This window comes from Schistocerca serialis, chromosome 5 (assembly GCF_023864345.2).
Source record: "Schistocerca serialis cubense isolate TAMUIC-IGC-003099 chromosome 5, iqSchSeri2.2, whole genome shotgun sequence".
In the NCBI taxonomy this organism is placed as follows: Eukaryota; Metazoa; Arthropoda; class Insecta; order Orthoptera; family Acrididae; genus Schistocerca; species Schistocerca serialis.
Genome location: NC_064642.1, coordinates 74,486,299 through 74,498,033, shown reverse-complemented (window position 1 = coordinate 74,498,033; position 11,735 = coordinate 74,486,299).

Here is an 11,735-nt window from a genome sequence, read left to right as displayed (position 1 = left end):
CTTGACACGCCCATCACTTAGAAAACTGTGATTATTACAGTCGTTTGTTGGATGATTACTCTTCTCCAATAATGACAGCATGATTGGTAAACATACGTATTAGCGAGTTGATTGTTTCTGCAAAGTTTTTGGCTACATCTCGGCGTGAATTGGTGGTCGATAGGACCCAATTATGTTTATGCACAGCCTTGGTACTGAGTCTTACTCAAACAGTCTCACATGTATGACAAGACATTCGCTCACGAAAGGCGAACATGTCAGTTTAAGGATATTAAGTTTGGCGTAAATTTGTAGATCGCTGCTTCATCCGAATTGTAGATGAAGTACTAAGACAAATTGTTAGAAAAGATACTGAAAGGATTCGAAATGCGACTGTAAATCTAAATCCACATGACCAAATAATCACAAGGCGAGGAATTAGACCCGATCCAGACAAACTAAAATTTATAAATGATGCGCAAACGCCTACTGAGGGAGTCCTTTCGGCTAATTCACTGTCAAAGGGAATTCTCAACAAATCAGCTCCTTATTTTTCCACAAATACGAGCGTTTACTAGGAAGGGCACGAACTAGTAGTGAGACGAGAGCTCTCTGCGTTTGTTCAAGGGAGAGAAAACCAGGTTGTTTGAGGAAAAGAAATCGTCTCGTTCCAATCTTAATCGCGAATTTCACGTGTGCACAGACTTATCTTCTTATGGGCTAGGTACACGTATATACCAGCTCGAATCTAGTGAGGAAGGCTAATTGATGAAGATAAATGCATTCACCAGGCATGTTGAATCGGTGAGAACGTAATTATTCAGTGACCGAACTGAATGTGGTATGGGTTTTTCTGACATTGAGGAGTTATCTTCACCCTAGAAAAACATGTCTGCAGTGATACCAATAAACTGGAGTCCAGATGAGACGAATCTAACATGCGGAAGGTAGACGTGTAATTCCAATTCAAAGTTAATTACCGACTGTGCGAAGAGAACATGGCGGCGATCGCATTATGTCATAAATGAGGAGAGGTTCTCAAGGGTATCAGTGAGGAGGAAATGGAGTTCAGGATGCTCTAGACGTAAGGAGTTCCCTTCAAGAACTTCTCTTTTCTTTTCTCTGATGTGTCAAAGAAACAAACGAAGAACCCAAAACTAAGGGAGTTACATAGCTATCATGAAATGGGTAAATATCTTTTATGAAAAGGAGTGCGCTTTTATAGGACAAACGTCACATCGACAAAACTTGCGCCTTGGGAAGGTCTAATAGCATCAGAGGCTTAAAGACTAAAGACGTCATGAGAGGGAGAGTACATTTTCACAGAGAGGAAATAAGGGCTGAAGAAAATCTGAAAATTGGCACTGAACAATTTAAGAAAGCAAGGCCATGACTGACGAGTAAACCCAGTATAGTTTTCTGTAGGAGACTTGGTATTCAGGAAATCACCGTAGAGATCCTCGAAAGTGGTCAAGGAAACAAAAAGTTCATTCTGACTTCCCATGGTTTCTTTAGCGTAGCTATACACGAGAAGACAGTGCAGTTGGCAAACCCAGGTGTGAAGTCAGGGTTGGCATGCAGCATGGGACAGCACTTGCGACGTAACGCGCTCTTTCGCACATCGACGGCGGTTCTGCAACATAAATTGTCCACCTACGTCGATACTGCTGCAGATCTGCACACGTAGCTCCTGACTGCAGTGTTGAAGAAACTGAGATTTCATAACTACACGTCGGAGGCCGCTATAAGTACAAAAAGCTGAAAATAGTCTTGTGAACTCTAAACAATAAATCGGAAATGGGTTCCTGTTCAAATTTTTAAGTTCAAAGGTCCTTTTAAACTTGCATTAGGATTTTTTTTTATTGCTGTTAAGCAAGATCATCAGCCCACATGTATTCAGATCATTGAAGTTCCTGTTCACAGTCCTCGTCACACTCAAACAGCCACAACTTTTCCTATCCAATTCCGAAATCATTTACTAGAGTAACAGAGTCAATAAACTGTTATTTACTTTTGCACTCGGCATTCAGTGATTGTCTTTAAATAAAGTTTTTGCTCGCCATAAATACTCAGTAAAAAAAATTTACTTAATACCGCCAAGCTTTTAGTTCAAAGTTTACACACGCGATTTTCTCCAGAACAAAATATCTCTCGACTCTTAAAATTTCACATATAGTTAATGGTAAACACCAGCTACCTTTATCACTGTACCGAAACGCCGAAGTCACAATATCACTTAATTTTACACATAATGCGTTCGGACACTTTCAGCATGACCGGCTCCTTCGAAAGCTAGTCCACCACTTCCTTCTTCTCTCTCTGCCTCTACAAGCATCTCTATCTCATGCGTTAGGTGGCAAACCGTCTCACTTCTCATTGGCTGTGCAGAATTACGGCCAGTCAGAACTGACTTTCATGGCGCGGCTCGCGCTAAAATCTAGCAAGAACCAACCACTGCTCTCAGCTCATTGACGTCATTAAAATAAGCAACTTAAAACTCTTTTGTTAAACAAATAAAATGAAATAAACTTTAAGCTGTATTTTACATCTGGAATTTAACTATATAGTCACGAACGTTCTGGCTGTCTCCTACTATTCAAACATGCTTGGACATCCGTCACCCACTAGCAGGGGAACCACTGGTGGATTCGTTCCCACGATACAAAGCTGGAACACTTGCAAGTTCCTATAGAGAATTACAAACTGAAAATTTAATATTGGCGAATGTCACACAGACACTCACACAAGTACTCTCTTTCACACTAACCCTAATACAAAACATAAATATCTACTTGAAATTCTTAAAGTTATTACTACAGCAAAATTACGAAAGGTTTTCTAAAATGAGAAATTTCCAAATTTGAATCTAAACACTGAAGGTGTTATCATATCTTTTCAAATAGTCACAGTTGGTGAACTATTAACATATATATATATATATATATATATATATATATATATATATATTGATTTAGTTTTTTAAGTGTCGGATAATTACATTTTTTAATGACTTTTCTTTTTTTTGTAACTTCCAAATTATGACAGTTATTGACTTCAGATTTTGACAGATTGTTCCTTTACGCAACAGAAGGTTATGTACCTAATATGACGTTATTCAGGCTATTTCTAGATCAGTTATTAATTTTTATAGTTCCAGAGAGTGTAACTACTCTGTACGTGCCTCTGCGCTACTTTCACACCCTGCAGTCACGCCATATGGTCATGACGCACGTCTGCAGGACACAGCTCGCCCGTTGCAGATCGTATAAGGTTCTGACTGCTTGCACTGGAGCCCACATACATTCATACAAGAAAGCTTTAATAGACAAATTGGCGATCGCGCCCTTGCTGCGACGCCTCACACTCTAAAGGAATTCTTTATTTATTGTTGGCCCAACCTCCTAGTTAGCTGCCTTGTCCAGAACATTTGGCTGTTTTATTTCTTCCAAGTAATTAAATTCTGAAATTTTCTTTATTTACCCATATTATTATTTCATGTATTGTGGTGCAACTTTAACATTGGACATAATTATATACAGCTTTTTCAAACGAATTTTGTAATCCAGTTTTTTTTGTTACCACTTGGATAATCTTATTACTGGGCGGATGTCTTGGTTCATTCTTCATGGTACAAAGTCCGACTTGCAGGTTACCTGACTAACGGCTTTTGGGCGTAAAAAAAATCCGATCTTCAATATTTCACGTAAGCCACTAATTATTGACCTAATTTAAACATTTAAAATGCTGTCATAATCTTTCTTATTCATAGACAAAACAAAATAAAATGTAATGATTAGGCATCAAAATTACAAAGCAAAGAATAAATACGTTGTTCCTAGCAAAGAATATATAGAAAATCTATCGAAAGAAGCAAAACAATGTCGTTAAGTTTTTAGTTCACAAAGCAAAGTCAGTAAATCCATATACCTTAGTCAAGTAAATTCGCTGTTAGTTTGTATTCATACTGGTAAGACTGCAGTGCTTAAGTCTGTCACTAACATAAACTTCTGAAAATACATTTGTCACGGAGCTGAAAAACGCTAACAACACTATCTATTGGTTCTTTGATTTATTAATAAACTAACAGTGCCATGTATTTGTTTTTTGGTGTACTACACCATTATGATTAACCGGCTGAATCCTAAGCTGAGTGGGAGATTTTAAATACAATTTTAAATTGAGATATCTTTATCTTGTTTGCCGATTTTGATGAAATACAGTCTGAATTTTGCCCCAAGCTAAGTTCGAGTCACCTGTGAAAACCGCAGGCATAGTCGTCGAGTAGTTTTGGAGATTAGTGTGTTCAAACAGAGATGATGGTTTTAGATAAAACTTTGAATCTCATAATCTATTACTTCCTTGACCCGATTTTGATGGAAACAGAGGTTTTCAGCGATTTTAGCGCACTAGAGCACAGGTTGCACAGAGGCTCGTTAAAAATATCTGAGTATGTCTAGCGACACACATGAGAATAATGTAGGTAAGCAAGTACATCGGTATAAAACATTTGGGGCACAGACTATTTTATTTATTGCAGTAGCAAAATCCCATTACTCTTTATTGCTTGCTGGAACACACGTAACTTGTTCGACAATATGCAAACGAGAACAATTGTTGAATGGTTCATGAATGAAACTCTTACAAGGGAACCTCCCCATCACACCTCCCCTCAGATTTAGTTATAATTTGGCACAGTGGATAGGCCTTGAAAAACTGATCACAGATCAATTGAGGATACAGGAAGAAGTTGTGTGGAACTGTGAAAAAATAAGCAAAATATACAAACTGAGTAGTCCATGGGCAAGACAGGCAACATCATGGATAGCGTGAGCTCATGAGCGCCGTGGTCCCGTGGTAGCGTGAGCAGCTGCAGAACGAGGGATCCTAAGTTCAAGTCTTCCCTCGAGTGAAAAGTTTACTTTCTTCATTTTTGCACAGTTATGATCTGTCCGTTCACTGACGTCTCTGTTCACTGTAATAAGTTTAGTGTCTGTGTTTTGCGACCGCATCGCAAAACCGTGCGATTAGTAGACGAATGGACGTGCCTCTCCAATGAGAACCTAAAACATTTGGTCGCAATGTCATAGGTCAACCGATTCCTCCACAGGAAAACACATCTGATATATTCTATACGACACCGGTGACGGCATGTGCGTCACATGACGGGAATATGTTGTCGACCCACCTAACCTGTACACTTGGCGAATGGGTAAAAAGATTCTTCTACCTTGCCCGATTTAGGTTTTCTTGTGGATGTGGTAATCACTCCCAAAAAAGTGATGAAAACATAAGAGTTTGTCACATAAACTAAAAATAAAAAATTAAACTTTACACTCGACGGAAGATTTGAATCAAGGACCTCTCGTTCCGCAGCTTCTCACGTTACCACGGGACCACGGCGCTCCTGAGCTCATACTGTCCTAGACGTTGCCTATCTTCCCCATTGACTACTCAGTTTGTATATTTTGCTTATTTTTTCACAGTTCCGCACAACTTCTTCCTGTTTTCTCAATTGATCTATGTTCAGTTTTTCAAGGCCTATCCACTGTGCCAAATTATAACTAAATCTGAGGGGGGTGCGATGGGGAGGTTCCCTTGTTAGTGTAGACAAGAAAAATTTACGTATACAGTACACAGCTAACTCTGCCACTAGACCTGCGGCTGTCTGCCTCTACGTTTGAAATGAAAACAACTCTTGATGCAATATTGACTTAAAATGTGATTTAAATGATTTCATAAACCACATACGATAGAGAAACACGAGCGAAAATTCCGCATAGCTTAGAGTCTCACGCGTCATAGCTCGTGGCGGCCAAACATCAAAATACAGTGAGTTGACAAAAGTTGTGGGATAGAGATAGGCACATAAACAGAAGGCGGTAGTATCGCGTATACAAGGTTTAAAAGGGCAGTGCATTGACGCAGCCGTCATTTGTTCTCAGGTGATTCATGTGAAAAGGTTTCCGACAAGATTATGGCCGCACCACGGGACTAAACAGACTCTGGACGCGGAATGCTAGTTGAAGCTAGGCGCAGTTTATAAGTCGTTTGGGAATTCAATATTCTGGTACCCACAGTGTCAAGAGTGTGCCGAGAATACGAGGTTTCAGGCATTACCTCTCACCACGGACAACGCAGACGCTTACGGCCTCCACTTAACGACCGAGAGCAGCGGCGTTTACGTAGAGTTGTTAGTGCTAACACACTGCGTGAAATAACCTCAGAAATCAATGTGGTACGTACGACAAACGTATGCGTTAGGACAGGTGGAGGAATTTGGTGTTAATGGAGTATGGCAACAGGCGTCCGACGCGAGTGCCTTTGCTAACAACACATCTTTTGCAGCGTCTCTCCTGCACTGTTGTGGACCCTAGACGACTGAACAACCGTAATTGGTCAGGTGAGTCCCGATTTCAGTTGTTAAGACCTGATAGTAGGTTTCGAGTGTGGCGCAAACTCCACGAAGCCATTGACATAAGTTGTCAACAAGACACTGTGTAAGCTGGTGGTGCTTCCATAATGGTATGGGATGTGTTTACACGGAATGAACGGGGTCCTCGTGTGGCCGAGCGGTTCTAGGCGCTTCAGTCTGGAAACGCGCGACCGCTACGGTCGTAGGTTCGAATCCTGCCTTGGGTATGGATGAGTGTGATGACCTTAGGTTAGTTAGGTTTACGTAGTTCTAAGTTCTATGGGACTGATGACCTCAGCAGTTAAGCCCTACAGTGCTCAGATCCATTTGAACCATATATTCTGCAAGGGACTTCCAGGAACTTGTTGAGTCCACGCCAAGTCGAATTGTTGCACTACACCGCGCAAAAGGAGGTCTAACACGATATTAGGAGGTATCCCATAAGTTATAGTTCAATGTATATCATTTAATTTTTAAGGTGGCTATAATTTCGCACCTTACAAGAACTCATCCACATACTTTGCTGCCATCTACAAACACAATTAGGTATCGTGTGATAGGTTGTACATCGTACATATGAATATACACTCCTGGAAATGGAAAAAAGAACACATTGACACCGGTGTGTCAGACCCACCATACTTGCTCCGGACACTGCGAGAGGGCTGTACAAGCAATGATCACACGCACGGCACAGCGGACACACCAGGAACCGCGGTGTTGGCCGTTGAATGGCGCTAGCTGCGCAGCATTTGTGCACCGCCGCCGTCAGTGTCAGCCAGTTTGCCGTGGCATACGGAGCTCCATCGCAGTCTTTAACACTGGTAGCAAGCCGCGACAGCGTGGACGTGAACCGTATGTGCAGTTGACGGACTTTGAGCGAGGGCGTACAGTGGGCATGCGGGAGGCCGGGTGGACGTACCGCCGAATTGCTCAACACGTGGGGCGTGAGGTCTCCACAGTACATCGATGTTGTCGCCAGTGGTCGGCGGAAGGTGCACGTGCCCGTCGACCTGGGACCGGACCGCAGCGACGCACGGATGCACGCCAAGACCGTAGGATCCTACGCAGTGCCGTAGGGGACCGCACCGCCACTTCCCAACAAATTAGGGACACTGTTGCTTCTGGGGTATCGGCGAGGACCATTCGCAACCGTCTCCATGAAGCTGGGCTACGGTCCCGCACACCGTTAGGCCGTCTTCCGCTCACGCCCCAACATCGTGCAGCCCGCCTCCAGTGGTGTCGCGACAGGCGTGAATGGAGGGACGAATGGAGACGTGTCGTCTTCAGCGATGAGAGTCGCTTCTGCCTTGGTGCCAATGATGGTCGTATGCGTGTTTGGCGCCGTGCAGGTGAGCGCCACAATCAGGACTGCATACGACCGAGGCACACAGGGCCAACACCCGGCATCATGGTGTGGGGAGCGATCTCCTACACTGGCCGTACACCACTGGTGATCGTCGAGGGGACACTGAATAGTGCACGGTACATCCAAACCGTCATCGAACCCATCGTTCTACCATTCCTAGACCGGCAAGGGAACTTGCCGTTCCAACAGGACAATGATCGTCCGCATGTATCCCGTGCCACCCAACGTGCTCTAGAAGGTGTAAGTCAACTACCCTGGCCAGCAAGATCTCCGGATCTGTCCCCCATTGAGCATGTTTGGGACTGGATGAAGTGTCGTCTCACGCGGTCTGCACGTCCAGCACGAACGCTGGTCCAACTGAGGCGCCAGGTGGAAATGGCATGGCAAGCCGTTCCACAGGACTACATCCAGCATCTCTACGATCGTCTCCATGGGATAATAGCAGCCTGCATTGCTGCGAAAGGTGGATATACACTGTACTAGTGCCGACATTGTGCATGCTCTGTTGCCTGTGTCTATGTGCCTGTGGTTCTGTCAGTGTGATCATGTGATGTATCTGACCCCAGGAATGTGTCAATAAAGTTTCCCCTTCCTGGGCCAATGAATTCACGGTGTTCTTATTTCAGTTTCCAGGAGTGTATAAAGGAGACTGACATTGTCACGTACGTCTTGTAAATAATTGTTAACGCTTATTTCATGGAAGGTGATGGAGTGCCTTTATTATAAAAATAGCGTAATGAATGATTGACTGCACTAGAAGAGGTTGGAACGCAAGTGGAGACGAAATGGTAGGCAGAAGTCAAGCTCTGGGTGGAAGACCCGCTCAGGTGTTGGTCCTGTTTAAACACAGGAAGTAGCGTGACGGACGTCGTGGCACCTGAGCTCTGGAGCACAATAGGGTGGCGGCCGGCCGCAATTGTAGTAGGGGCCGAAAGGATAACCGGATAATTCTCCCGTACGCTTAACATCTTGGACGGAGGTGAGAGGAACGAAGAAGCGGCATCTCGGAAACCACGCAGGCTGGCTTACTTCCAAGGATTTTTACTCAGAAGCGTACCATTGTACTAGTATAGATTTTTCCTCGCAAACTTTCCGCGCTGGACGACAAAAGACTAAAATATGGTTGGTCGGCGTTCGGAAGAATCTGTAGAGAGGGAGAATGTTCCGTGGTTTCGGGAATATGATTTGTTTTCGGAATTACGATGGTGGGGAGCCGAGCCTTGCTGGGAAGCCAGCGCTGGAGAGACGCGGTCTTCCGTTGTGAGCGCCCGTGTGTGACGGTAGCTTGATATCAGCTTTGTTGGTACAGACGGACTTGCTGTCTTTGCTCTCAGGAGAGTTTATAGTTAGAACAGTTAGGCACTGTACTGTTGTGACCCTATACAGTTCTGGACTTGGCCTGCAGGTTGGATGTCGTCGTTGAGTACGCAGCTTTCAGTGATTGAGAGCACTTCCTCTGCCTATACTTACGTTGAGACGTTATTAGAACTCCGTCCTTGCGGCTGGGAGTTCGCATTTCTCGTCTGTAGAACGCAGAGAGGAGAAGACAGTATTAGGGTGTATTAGTCAGAGGACCGCCTTCTGCCGTCCTAGTGTTCGAAAGAGTTTTATTTTGTGGCTGGAGTTCTTCCATCGATGCAGACGTGTACGAGAACCAGCACACCAGACGCAGTACGTACGGTGATATCGCTAATTGCTTCGGCTTATTAGGGATATAAAGTTAAACAGCTGTGATCACGTTAATTTATCTCCACTGACATTCCACACCACTGTAGATCATATTTGAAAGTAGTGTCTTCTAGTTTTCGGTACGTAGATGATGTCAGTCATTTTGCGTTATTTGTTAGATCGCGTGGCCATAAAAGGGGGCAGAATTGGCCAATTGATTAATAATTTTACTTAGGAAATGCAGACATTTGTCAGAAAGGGTGTTTTTTTAATCTGCAATGAACGTATAATAAGAAACAACGTTTATCATTTAGTAGTATTAATTGCCTTCACCATTCATTTATGTTTAGATTGCAATTTATGGCATTTAGAGATCCTGAGATCTGCTTCAGGGGGTAGTCAGACAGGGCCAAATCATCATGTTAGCGTTTATTATTTTCCGTTGCGCACATTCATTTTACACCCGCCTGGAGTAGCATCTTGGAATTTACTCGAGACTGGAAAGAGATATCTGTTTCCTTCCAACGTTAAAAACAATTTCGATACAATAGCTATGTATAATACGCAGTAATTTATGTCCCAGAACCCACCCAACGTAAAATGGGCAGCGACTACATTCTTCACTGCAAGCTTTTCAAAATATGCCCGGTGATTTACTTACCTGGAAAGAGCCACAATAACGATGGACAATGACGAAAATAAAACCAATTAACTATCAAGCTGTGATATTACACTATAAGAGGTCGCAAATCTCTCTCTCTTTTTTTCCGAATAGTTTCCTCAAAATGGAGTTGGCTTGTTTGAGGGAGGAGACCAGACAGCGAGGTCATCGAGAGAAGGATGGGGAAGGAAGTCGGCCGTGTCGTTTCAAATGAACCGTCCCAGCATTTGCCTGGAGCGATTTAGGGAAATCACGGAAAGGTCGTATACATGGAAGAATCTGGAGATACTAGAAGGTGTCAGATAGATTATATAATGGTAAGACAGAGATTTAGGAACCAGGTTTTAAATTGTAAGACATTTCCAGGGGCAGATGTGGACTCTGACCACAATCTATTGGTTATGAACTGTAGATTAAAACTGAAGAAACTGCAAAAAGGCGGGAATTTAAGGAGATGGGACCTGGATAAACTGACTAAACCAAAGGTTGCACAGAGTTTCAGGGAGAGCATAAGGGAACAATTGACAAGAATGGGGGAAAGAAATACAGTAGAAGCAGAATGGATAGCTCTGAGGGATGTAGTAGTGAAGGCAGCAGAGGATCAAGTAGTTAAAAAGACGAGGGCTAGTAGAAATCCTTGGGTAACAGAAGAAATATTGAATTTAATCGATGAAAGGGGAAAATATAAAAGTGAAGCAAATGAAACAGGCAAAAAGGAATGCAAACGTCTCAAAAATGAGATCGACAGGAAGTGCAAAATGGCTAAGCAGGGATGGCTAGAGGACAAATGTAAGTATGTAAAGGCGCATATCACTAGGTGTAAGATAGATACTGCCTACAGGAAAATTAAAGAGACCTTTGAAGAGAAGAGGACCACTTGTACGAATATTAAGAGCTCAGATGGAAATCCAGTTCTAAGCAAAGAAGGGAAAGCAGACAGGTGGAAGGAGTTCAAATGGTTCAAATGGCTCTGAGCACTATGGGACTTAACATCTGAGGTCATCAGTCCCCTAGAACCTAGAACTACTTAAACCTAAATAACATAAGGACATCACAAACATCCATGCCCGAGGCAGGATTCGAACCTGCGACGGTAGCGATCGCGCGGTTCCAGACTGTGGCGCCTAGAACCGCTCGGCCACTCCGGCCGGCGTGGAAGGAGTATATAGAGGATCTATACAAGGGCGATGTACTTCAGGACAGTATTATGGAAATGGAAGAGGATGTAGATGAAGATGAAATGGGAGATACGATACTGCGTGAAGAGTTCGACAGAGCAGTGAAAGACCTGAGTCGAAACAAGACCCCGGGAGTAGACAACATTCCATTGGAACTACTGACGGCCTTTGGAGAGCCAGTCCTGACAAAAGTCTTGTTGCAGCTCTTGTTCACTCAAGTACGAGCAGCCCTTAGCGGCTCGCCATCTTATTTACAACTATTCATGACGTCGCCTTTCCGGCTTAAATTTTTTAAAATGTGACTTGTAAGTACTCCACCTCTTTCCAGTCAGTACAAACTTTAATTTTATTAATTTATTGTGTACCTAATATGTTTTAGAACAGTTAGTTTAATTCTGAAGACGACGCTCATAGTAGCGTCGTAACCTGATCAAATTTGACTTATTATTTGTGACCGAGGTCTTATTT